This window comes from Garra rufa, chromosome 5, assembly GCF_049309525.1.
Source record: "Garra rufa chromosome 5, GarRuf1.0, whole genome shotgun sequence".
In the NCBI taxonomy this organism is placed as follows: Eukaryota; Metazoa; Chordata; class Actinopteri; order Cypriniformes; family Cyprinidae; genus Garra; species Garra rufa.
The window spans coordinates 47,112,890-47,126,224 of NC_133365.1; positions in this window are offsets into that span (position 1 = coordinate 47,112,890).

Genomic DNA, 13,335 nt, shown 5'->3' on the forward strand with positions numbered 1-13,335 from the left:
CCACAAATTATTTGGTTGTTTAGCATTTTTGTGTATTTGAACCCTTCCCAACAATGGCTATGATTTTGAGATCCATCTTCTCACACTTAGGACAACTGAGGGACTCATATAGAACTATTACAGAAGGTTCTAAAGCTCGCTGATGCTTCAGAAGGAAAAAAACGATGCATTAAGAGCCAGGGGTGTAAACTTTTGAACGGAATGAGGATGTGTACATTTTTCTTATTTTGGTTAAATATACTTTTTTTTTTTTTTTCATTTAGTATTGCCCTTCAGAAGCTACTGACATGTTCCCCAGAAGACAAAATAAGTTAAATTTACCCTGATCTTCAAATTCAAAAGTTTTCACCCCCGGCTCTTAATGCATCGTTTTCCTTCTGGTGCATCAGTGAGCATTTGAAACTTCTATAATAGTTACATATGAGTCCCTCAGTTGTCTTCAGTGTGAAAAGACGTAAAGGATTGTTGGGAAGGATTCAAATACACAAAAATGCTGAAAAACTAAAGAATTTGTGGGAGCTGAAGGATTTTTCTGAGAAACAGCAGGCAGTTTAACTGTTCAGGACAAACAAGGGACTCATGAACAACTATCACTAAACAAAACAAAAAAAGCACAGCTGTGTATTTAAACTTTTGACTTCAACTGTATTTCTATTTTTTATTTATTTTGTTACTTATTTTTGCTCACAATAATATAACATTTACAGAAGAAATGCATTTGTTATTGACCGTAACATGAAAATAAATATCCAGTTTAATATCACCGCAAATAGTAGTACTATAAGTTTTTCAGCTAATTTTGTCCATACAGTAAAAGTCAATGTGCTCTGTCTAAAACAGCACAAATAATGGCATGACAGTCTGAATACTGACTATTGTTGTCTCTAACTGGCAAAGCTTTGCCAAATGTGATTTTTTTTTCCCTCAGTTCTCAAAAGTGCTCTTCATATCAACTCGAATAACCTTTTGTTTCTGGATGGACTGATTAAAAAACACCTGTGTGCTCTTACTCCTGGAAATATGCATCACTCCTAATTGATCAGATGGTTAGTGCACTATCACCATAGTAAAAAGCAAGAATGCACGTTAAATATGTGCCACTTGTAATGCATTGAAAAATATTAATATTGCATACTTGCATCAAGCATTCCTGTCCTTATTTGACATTTACCTGATGCTTATCCCCCCCTTTGCCCTGTTTGCAGGTCCACTCCTTCAGGAGCAGTCTGAGGTTAAATGTCTTGCTAGAGGCCACGGTGGTGCTATAACTAGAGAAAACCATCTGAACAGCTCTCCAGTTGCTGGAGAACCCCTGCTTTGGAAAGGAACCTACAAAGGTAGTGTTTGCAGCCCAGATCCCGGATCATTAGTTTCCCAGCAGCCCAAAGGATCCAAACAGCAGGGCTGCCAGTCTGTGTTCTGTTTATCTCTTTGAAATGTGCTCTCTTTACGTCAAATCATATTCCTTGGCCTGTGAGCGAGTACCTGAGACGTGAGAGGGAGGATGTGCTCGCCGCATCTCCACTGGGACGGACTTCAGTGGAGGGATGTGGAACCCATGCCTGCTGCTCCATTATTAATGAACTGTTGAGTCCTCGGCACACACTCAAGCTGCCGAAAGATGACAATGTAAGAAGTGCAAGCTGCAAACCATGTCTGCATATGAGCGGTTTGTGTGCTGGTGCATGTTGCCTGGGCTGAATGGTTTTTGGGAGGGAATTTGTCACTTTATAGACACAGTAGAAAGTAGACAGGAAATTATTGGGGAGAGACCTGAAAAGGAAATGTTGCAGATGATGTTGGCAGTGTTGCATTGCATATAATAGGCATTCCATAATTAGATTCCTTTTTTTTTTTTCGAAAGTAACAAGTAAACAAATGAAATTTTAATTTTAATTCAAGTTTTTAAATAAGTGACAAGAGCTACTCTTCTATTTATATAGTTTATTCAACACAATGGTAAGTAAATAATGGCAGAATTTTCTTTTTTGGGTCAAACTGCAGTTGAAGTCAAAAGTTTACACACACCTTGCAGAATCTGCAAAATGTTCATTGTTTTACCAAAATATGAGGGATCATACAAAATGCATGTTCTTTTTTATTTAGTACTGACCTGAATGCTTTTTTGAATCTCTTGTTTGTCTTGAACAGTTAAACTGCCTGCTGTTCTTCAAAAAAATCCTTCAGGTCCCACAAATTCTGTTTTTTTTCAGCATTTTTTGTGTATTTGAACCCTTTCCAACAATAACTGCATGATTTTGAGATCCATCTTTTCACACTGAGGACAACTAAGGGTCTCATATGCAACTATTACAGAAGGTTCAAACACTCACTGATGCTCCAGAGGGTTAAAATACACAAAAATGTTGAAAAATTACAGAATTTGTGGGAACTGAAGGATTTTTCTGAAGAACAGCAGCAGGCGGTTTAACTGTTCAGGACAAAAAGGGACTCATGAACAACTATCACTAAACAAAAAAAAACAGCTGTGGTATTAAGAATCAAGTGAATGTAAACTTTTGAATGGGGTCATTTTTAAAAATTAAACTATTTATTTTCTCTTCTGGACTATATGTAAATGTAATTTATGTGAAATATCTTATTCAGGCCAGTACTAAAAAAAAAAAAAGCATGTATAATTAACATTTTGCAGATTCTGCAAGGTGTATGTAATTTTTTCAACTGTATATATATATATATATATATATATATATATATATATATGAATACTCTGGGTTTTACAAATCAGTTGAAATTAACAATTAAACAAGTTAATTTTTTAATTGGCATTTTCAATTACACGTATTTAAACAAGTAAAAAGACTTGAATTCAAAAAAATATGCAAAATGCTGCTGGGGTGTAAAGTCTTTAAATCGGTGCTCTTTGGTCGCGGGAATCTTTACGTATCTTCAGAAAAACTACTCAGACCAAGGCACTCGAAAATCTTCTTAAGAATATTTTAAGAAGATTTTCGAGTGCCTTGGTCTGAGTAGTTTTTCTGAAGTAAAAAGACTTATTTATTAAATTTCTTTTTATTATTATTTATTATTTACAATTTTTCAACTAAGTAAAAAGTTCCAAGTATTTTTTTATTTGTATTTATTTATTTATTTATTTATTTATTCAACACAAGCATAAGTAAATATTTTGGGGGGCTGAACTATACCTATATAGAAAAATATAAAATTCTAAATTCTAAGAATTCTAAAATTCTGTCATCATTTACTTTTTTTTCTTTTCAGAAGAAGATATTTTGTTATGTTGATAACAACAGCTGACGGTACCCATTGACATTTGTATATTTTTTTCCTGTAATATGAAAGTTAGTGGTTAACATCAACTGCTTTTTTTGTTTGTTTTGGAAATCTAAAACTTAAATACTCACTTTCCTAAGACTAAACTAAACTAGTGAGTTTACATGACTTTAATGCAAAAAAAAAAAAATGACTTACTAACCTTTTCCGTGTAACGTTATTTCCAATTTTACAACGCTAAAAGCCTTACAAAAATCTGATTTGAACAGCTTTACAATTTAAAGAACACACAAGTTATAACAGAAGAATTTATATGAGATTTTATAATAATCATAAGCCTTAGGTTCCTGATTTAAAATCCTTTAAAACTGCCCCATTCATTGCCATTGTAAGGTTATTGCTGTTTTTTTTTTAAAGGATCAGAATTATTTTTTGTATAGATCAACACAAATGCGGTTGATTGAAATTAACTTGTATTCAACCCAGATTATTCCTTTAAGCATCTGGTTTATTGCTTTAGAATGGATTCTATTCCAGAAGCTCGGCTGTAATGAGGCCACTTAAAAGTATTTGTGCTTTTTGTTGGTTTTTGTGTATCTGATTACAGTAGAATTAGTTGAGCCGCACTGCAGAGTAAATTAATCAGGGTTAAGCAGCGATGTCATGAGTTTGTAACAGGGTGAGCAGCTTGCGATGGACAGAGGCAGGTTGATGTATTAGATTAGTGATTGTCAGAGGTCAGGGGTCGCGCTGCCCCGGGCCAAAGTGCCTGTTCTGTAAGGTGATCCAAAGATTAACTATCAAAACACAAGCCAGAGCAGCCCGCCCACAGACTGCATGTCGATTATGACAATGAAAACATTCCACTGTGACAAGACTGTCAGTGTTATTAGAGAGAGATATTGTTGTGTAAATTCAGTATCAGTCTATGAATAAAAATAAATAAAATAAATGCATTAAATGACAATTTATCAAGACAAGGAAAGCTGTCTCTGTGTGTCCTGGAAACTGGACATAATCCAATAAGAGTAATTCATTTTCCATGTACTGTCGAAGCTGATTTTATTTCATTTGAGACATTGCCCTTGTATTTTACAGCTTTTTTGTTTACTCACAGAGCGGGAATGATAAATAACTACAATCAGCCAGCCGTTGTAATGCGTTTCGGCTATTTCTGTCAGGATCTAATCATATTTGGATTTGTACTATTGAATTAAAGACACTTCTCACTGACTCTTAACTTCAATTTTATGGCGATTAGTCTCATTAGACTGACAGGCTCTTATATCAGAGTGCCACAGCTGATATAATGAGCAGCAGAAAGCAGTATCAGGGTAACATGAATCTGACTGCTACACTTAAACTTACAAAAAATGGCAGAAATCAATTTGAAACAAATCAGGTTACACTCATCCTAGAAGAATATAGACAAAACCTTTGAAAACAGATATTTAACCAAAGTAAATGTGAATCATGCTTGTCTGTGTAAGAGAAGCAGACTTGTTTGTTGTAGGTGGTTGGCAGGGTGTTGCTATGCTGTTGCTAGGTGAATGCTTATTGGACCAAGTAAAAAAGGCCCACTGGCCTGAAATAGAGTGTTAACATTAACTAACAAATTTAACCTTATTGTAAAGGATTATAAAGAAAATGTGGGGAAAATAAATGGTTTTTTTGCTGCGTTTATTTGATAAAAAAAATACAGAAAAAACTGTAATATTGTGAAATATTATTGTAATTTGAAATAGTTGTTTTCTATTTTTGTATACTTTAAAATGGAATTTATTCCTGTGATGAAAAACTGAATTTTTAGCATCATTACTCCCTTCTTCAGTTTCACATGATCCTTTAGAAATCATTCTAATATGCTAATTTATTAGAATCATAATCAATGTTGGAAACATTTGCGCTGCTTTTTTTTTTTTGGAACCTGTAATACTTTTTTATTCTTTGATGAATAAAACATTAAAAAGAACTGCATTTATTAAAAATAGAATGTGTGTCTTTTGAAACACAGACACACCATTCAAAGTATGGGGTCAGTAATTGAAAGAAATTGAAAATCTTTGGAAGAAATGAATACTTTTATTCAGCAAGGTTGTGTTAAATTGATCAAAAGTGATAGTAAAGACTTTAGATTGTTAGAAATGATTTCTATTTTGAATAAATATGCAGGGTTCGTACGGTCATGAAAAACCTGGAAAAGTCATGGAATTTTAAAATGGCAATTTCCAGGCCTGGAAAAGTTTTGGAAAATTAAATTAACCCTCAAAGTTTTGGAAAAGTCATGGAAATTTGTTTCACCATCTCTGTATATTAGAATATTGCTGATAATTTTGTTTAAATTCCAGTTAAGGATCGCACGATCGGTCACGTGATCGGTCGCGCGGGGTAACGGCGACTCGCAGTTTTGAATCATAAGGCCATAAAAAGTTATAAATATTTAAAATAGTTAAAGAAAAGTCTTGATTATAATTTTAAGAGGTCTTACAATTGGGGACGGAAAGACGATCGCGATAGGGTTGGATAAATCTTCAAAAAGGCAATGATGTCATTGAATAAATATGTGCACTGCATGTTTCTAAGTCAAAATGCTGCACGGATGTCTATATATGAATGTATCTGAAGGGAACATACTGTCCTTAGAAACGTGTTGCATGTTCATTTCTTGTCTGACAAAACAGCGTTAATGCTGATTTGTATACAGCCGTTACTAGGGAAACTAATATTTCAGCGCTCCTAAAGCGCCCCCTAGTGACAGAATTAATTTTTATTTCCAATAATTTTTTCCCCAGCTTTTTATGGTCAAATTATTGCAATTATCAATCCATGTTTTTATGCAGAAGACACATAGAGGTGTAAATGTGAAAAAAGTTAATGTGCCTTTTAAAAATCTAAACAATTAAGTAATATATATATATATATATATATAAAATCTCATATATCTTTTTTTTATATAAACATTTTTGATTAAAATGTAAACTATCTGATTTTCTATATTTAAAAAAAAAAGTTTTTTTTTTTTTTTGGGCTAGTTAAATTAATTTTCGGGCTCCCAAAATCTGATGAGTACCTGCCCAAAGGGCTACCAGAGGTTTTGCGAGCCCTGAGCCGTCAATCACTCCCTGTCACTGCGCTCCGCTTAACTTGGAACTGGATGTTTTTTCTCTCTTTCTCTCAACCAAACCCTGTTCCGGCGTTGCACAAACTGCATGGCAATTAGGGGTGTGAAGTATGACGATTTTTTTTATTGTGGACAATTAAAAGGTCTCCACAATCTGCTTTTGTAGAAATATAGTATATTTCATGCTACAGCGCACAATTCTGGCGCCTCCGTGTCAATATACTGTACAACGCACAAAGCACACGTACGTTTGCAAGATGTCTGTTAAAGATCTCTTCATCTGGAAAGCATCTGCTGTGTACAAACGTCTGGCAGATGTCAGTAAGATGTCAGTTTTACACACATTCTGAATCACAAACATCTAATAGAGGTCTATTTGACATCCGATAGGAAACGATGAGCAAACTACGTCTTGTAGATGTCTTGCAGATGTAAATGCAGACGTCAAATAGACATCTCCGAGATGTACGTGTGCTAATCAGAATCCGCCATGAAGAATGGCACATAACTAAAAAGAAATTGGGTGCTCCTAATTTTTTTTGGATGCTCCTAATTTTTTGAAGTTTGGAGCACCAGTGCTACCAAGTAAAAAAGTTAATTTCGAGCCCTGATACATATACATTTCATGAAACATTAAGTCATGAATATTTACTTAAAGTCATGGAAAAGTCATGGAATTTTACTGGTAAAAATGTGTATGAACCCTGAATATGATATAATAGTGGTTTTCTATTTTATTATACTTTAAAACAGAATTTATTCCTGATGAAAAGCTGAATTTTCAGCATCATTACTCCCTTCTTCAGTGCCACATGATCCACATGAAATAATTCAGAAATCATTCTAATATGTTGATTTATTATCAATGTTGGAAACAGTTGTGCTGCTCTTTTTTTTTTTTTTTGGAACCTGTTTTTTGTTTAGTGGATTCTTTCATGAATAAAATGTTAAAAAGAACTGCATTTATTTAAAATAGAAATGTTTTTGTAACATGCACTACTGTTCAGAGTTTGGGGTCAGCAATTTTTTCTTTCTTTCTTTCTTTGAAAGAAATTAATACTTTTATTCAGCAAGGATGTGTTACATTTATAAAAATTGATAATAAAAGACTTATATTGTTAGAATTTTTTTATTTTTATTTTGAATAAATGCTATTCTTTTTCACTGTTTATTCATCAAAGGATCCTGAAAAAAGTATCACAGTTTCCAAAAAAAAAAAAAAAAAAATAGTAAGAAGCTTATTAATAGTAAATTAGCATAGTACAATGATTTCTGAAAGATCACGTGACACTGAGGACTGGGGTAATGGCTAATGAAAATTCAGCTTTGCATTACAGAAATAAATTACATTTTAAACAATAATACATTTCAATTACTCAACTATTTCTTTAAGAAAATAAATATCATTCATTCAGAGTTCATTTTTTGGTAAAAAAAAAAAAAAAGGCACTAAAAGGTTATATCAGTCATCTTGACATGCATGGCTTTGAAATTACATACTAATTCAATAAAACAATAATGATGCAAACTCATATTCAAGTTGAAGTGCATAAACTTTTGACGTGCTTTTGGGATAAAGCCTGACATCATGTGACCTCAGAAGTCGGAACTGACATCATTTCCACTGAAAAACAGCAGACAGATGCACGCTGATGAGCTCTTAAGGGTAACATATAGTAAGATCTCCAACTCCGGAGGCCTACATGAAGGGTGCCCTGCTGGGGTGAGTGTAGGCAGAAAGAAGCAGGAGGAGGGGGGCGTCCTCCACTCACTGCCAAAACAGGAGAGAGAGAGGGAGAAGGAAGAGTGAGAATGAGTGAGGCACACATTGTCTGCTAGGCTCAAAAGAAGAAATACCCGCCAACAGACCCTGCAGGAATGCATGAAGGTCTTAGGTTGCATTGTTGTCTGCAGTGTATTCTGCCCTGTAAATATATACTGCAGGCAGAGTCACATGACCCTGTGAAGAACATGTAGTTTATGTCTCTGTTTCCATCCTCCTATTGTAATTGTAATGCAGAGTCTAAGTACAGAGCTCGTTTTTTCAGAATGAGATTTTTTTTTTTTTTTTTGAAGACTCTGATGGTGTGCTGCCAGAGGGCCAAATGCTCCATGACTTCTTTTCCTTGTTCCGACTGCCCTGTGTAACCTGAGATATTGCCCCTTTGAGAATATTCCACAATGGCTGGGGAAAAAAGACACAATTTACTCTATGATAAACTCATTTTTTTTAAATGAAACAAATAAATAGGACAACCAATATAAAACAGACTTTAAAAAGCCTTTGAACTCAGAATTTCAGACTTTGTGAGTTTTGGTGTAAGTAGATGAAAGTAGAATTAAAATTAATTAGAAATAGAAAGAAATCCATACATTCATAAATTAATTCATACAAAGTTTTGACTAGAAGAGCTTTGTCAAATAAGTATCACAACAAACTTGACAAAGCCCTGTTTAAAAGTTCTGGAAAAAAAGTTTAAAAATGGATAGATGGACAGATTGATAGATTTATATATAGATAGATGATAGATCTTGCCTCTTAGTAGGAAACGGCCTGTATAGAAGTGCGAAGTGCCCTTCATTGTTTTCACGTTTTGTTATGTTGCTGCCTTATGTTAAACTGCTTTAAATTACTTTTTTCCCCACATCAATCTACACTCCATACACCATAATGGCAAAACTAAAAAAACAAGTTTTAACATCTTTGCAAATTTAAAAAAAAAAAAAAAAAAAAAAAACTGAAATGATTCCATTGCATAAGTATTCATCTAACTATTCATCTCCCTTATCTAGGACAGTTAAAATTAAGCTCATGAGCATTCATATTGCATTTAGATGTTACTACGTTTCAAGAGAAGTTAATTGAATGGCTATGATTTGGAAAGGCACACATGTCATAATAAAAGGTCTAACAGCTGAAAATGCATATCAGAGCAAAAACAAAGCCCTGATGTCAAAAAAATGCCCGTAGAGTTTAGAAACAGTACTGCATCAAGCCACAGATCTGGGTTAGAGTTTAGAAAAAAATCTGCTGCATTGAAGGTTCACAGAAACATGTAGTCTCCATTACCCTTAATGGAAGAAGTCTGAAAATTGAGATAGCCTTAATGAAAACCCTGTCCAGTGCATTCAGAACCTTAGGCTGGGCAGAAGGTTCACCTTCCAAAAAGACAATGACCCTAAGCACACAGCAATCGTGGCTTATAGACAACACTGTGAATGTCTTGAACACAATCAAATATTTCTGGGGAAACCTGAAAATTTGTGTCTGTCCCCATCCAACCTGACAGAGCTTGTGAGGTGAAGAATGGCAGATAACTGCCAAATGCTGATGTGCAAGTCTTGTCGCATCATACCCAAAAGACTTGAGGCTGTCAAGGTGCTTCAGCTAAGTACTGAGTTAAGGGTATGAATACTTATGCAATGTACTTATATTAGTTTTTTTATTTTAATAAATTTATAAAGTTGTGACAGTTCTGTATTTGCCTTGCCAATATGGTGTATAGAATGTAGATTAATGTGGGAAAAAAGTAATTTAACATAAGGCAGCAACATGACAAAATGTGAAAAAAAAAATTATACAATACTTTTGCAAGGCACTGTAGATAGATTTCATGTTGAGTTTAAGACCATAGAGCACTGTACCATAATATTTGCTTTTGAAATCACTGTAACCTCACATCCAGGACTTTCAACTGTTTCCTCACAAGCAGACATGAACCGTGGGATGAAAACGGTCCTACAGGCCAGCAGAAGTACACTTCTCCTTGAATGAGGAGTGCACTTCTGTGCACTTGAGGGATTGAGAAGGAAAAACAGAACTAAAGTATAGTGTCAGAGAGATCTTGCTGTAGTTGCTCTCTGCTTAGAGGCTTTGGGATGAAAACGTCTGTAGTGGTTTGGATGAGGTAGAGGTGTTTCAACTGAGTTGAGAGTGAGGTGGAGGAGGATAGGGTCTGTCAAGCAAGCCAAACTTCAGTTTGAAGAGCACTAGCTTTTACTGGACAGGTAAAGTCTACATTTAACTTCCATAAAGTAAAGTTTTCTTTATCGAAATGGAATATTGAATGAAAAAACATCTAGGGTACAACTTGATGTTTTCATATTTTGGCCTTTTCGTCGTCTTCAAATTTTTGTTACAGGAATCGGGCCATTTTTATTTGAGCTTCTGCCCTTTGGGAACCAAGATGGTTATGAAACTTGGAGGCAAGTTCAGCATCTCAGCATTTCTCAGCAGTAAATATATCATTAGTTACTATTATGGCTTCATTCATGTTAAAATTACTGTTTTAACTAATTCTTCTGTCTTATTTGACTAATAATTCAAAGGAATAGTTCACCCAAGAATAAAAATCCCATCATTTTATCCCCAGAAGTCTCACATTAAAATCCACAACATATTTATTTATAACTCTTTAGCACCGTTTTCATTCATAAACTCATAAATCTGTGCATATTTCTGTTCTGATTTGCGAGAGACGATTTTTTCACTGGAGATGCAATGGTTTGAAGTTAAAAAATGTCTTAATAATGGATTTGTTTCTTACAAATTTAATTTTTAAGTTAAAAGAGACTTCTATTTCAGATAAATGCTGTTCTTCTGAACTTTCTATTCATCAAAGAAACCTGAAAACATTCTACTCAGCTGTTTTCAACATAATAATAATAAATGTTTTGACAGCCTTGAAATTAAAATATATTTAAATAGAAAAGAGTTATTTTAAATAGGACAAATACTTCAAAATTTGACTGTTTTTGCTTCAATTTTACACTTCACAAGATGTTACTCGATGGACCGGAGTCATGTGGATTGTATATGTTTTTATCAGCTGTCTGACGGCACCCATTCATTGCAGAGGATCCACTGGTGAACATTTTTAGTTGAACTATTCCTTTAACATAATTTTATAATTGTTGTCAGCCAAAATATAAAGGCATGCAAGATTATGAAAGCAAACATTACAATTACACACAGATGAATCTTGTGTACAATGTGACCATCAGCATATAACGGAAGTAAATCTGGTCAGTTTTAAATTCATATTGACTGTAAAGTAAGAGCCAACAGATAGGTTAGTTGACGTGGGTGGGGGGCATGTTCTCTCAGTTACATATGCTTGGAAATTTCCGTTTGTATGTCTCCGTCTGCTCCAGGATGGGAGGGGTGTGCAAGTGTTATGGAGAAATAGAGAGCAGTGGTTTGGGACTGGAGTTGGGGTTTGAGTGTTGGCCATGAGCCAGACCCAGCAGGAAGCTTGCTGGTTCACACGGACAAAAGCAGTAATGACTAGTTCCAAGGATGTCTGTGGTGGACACGACTGTCATCATCCACCCCAACCCCCTTCAACAGTGTCTCTCTCTTTTTTTTTTTTTCAAAACCAATATCCGACCCATTGTAGACGAGACTTAAGTTGTGAGAAAACACTTAAAATGCGAATTGTTAGTTATGCACTTTTTGTATTTCAGTATTTCCTTATACAAAAAAAATAAAAAATACAGTGGTTGTCAATATACACTACCAGTCAAAAGTTTGTGAACAGTAAGATTTTTTCATGTTTTTTAAAGAATTATCTTTAGCTCACCAAGCCTGCATTTATTTGATCCAAAATACAGCAAAAGCAGTAATATTGTGAAAATTGTTACTATTTTAAATAACTGCTTTCTATTTAAATATATTTTCAAATGTAATAAATTTCTGTGGTCAAAGCTAAATTTTCAGCATCATTACTCCAGTCTTCAGTGTCACATGATCCTTCAGAAATCATTCTAGTTTTTATAATGTTACAAAATATTTCTGTTTCAGCTAATTCTTGTTCTTCTGAACTTTCTATTCATCAAAAAAAAAACACATAAAAAGTCTACTCAGCTGTTTTCAATATAATAATAATATTAAATGTTTTTGAGCAGCAAATCAGAATATTAGAAGAATATTTCTGAAGGATCATGTGACTGTATTGATGCTGAAAATTCAGCTTTGAAATCACATGAATAAATTACATTTTATAATATATTCAAATAGAAAACAGTTATTTTAAATAGTAAAAATATTTCAGAATTTTATTGTTGTTGCTGTACTTTCAAATAAATGCAGGCTTGGTGAGCAGAAGAGACTGTAAAAAACACATGAAAAATCTTACTGTTCAAAAACTTTTGACTGGTAGTGTATAAAAAAACGAGTTGAGTAATTTGGTATATTAATGCCGCGTGTTTTTCCAACCTTCTACCAGTGAAAGTGCACTGGAACGGCAGTCAAACCCGTGACTTCCCACTCGTGAACTCGTACTAGATCGATGGACTCCCAGTTACCAGTTCTGACGTAACATAGCCCGCGAAACAACAATGTCAGCCCTATTGGGTGCGGTGTTTATGCAATTAGTACACGGTGGAAAAATAGAGCTTAGGACAATATAACATTGCAATCAAATTAATAATAATATAAAAATAATAATAATTCATAAATGTGCCCAGGCAGTTTGGCTTGACTTGCCTGGAACGCTACAAAGTCGTGAGTCGTGGTTTGAAGTGGTGATTTACCAGTTAAAAAACCTGCTTGGAACGCAGCATAACCATGTTTTATTTTCAGGTAATGAAATATATATTTTTGTTTAGTTTTTTATTCAGTCTGTTAAACGTAAAATGTTGCTACTGTAAAGTAAAGTAGCAACAAGTACTTGAAAAGTAAAGTAGTAAAGTACTTGAAGTAAAACCTTAGCTTTTTATACCATGAGTTTCTTTCTTTTTCTTTTTTCTTTTTTTCTTTTTTGGTTAATCTATGTGAATTTCAGGCAAATTACTGTGAGACCAATTGGTTAAAAGTCACTGCATTGGACCAATGAGAAGTTCTAGTTTACAGTTTACAGAAGCCAGTTCTTTTGATATTTTGATATTTAATGTTTAATGCAATTGGATTGATTGAAGTGTTGAATTAATTTCAGGGAACAATGTATAGTTTTTACAAT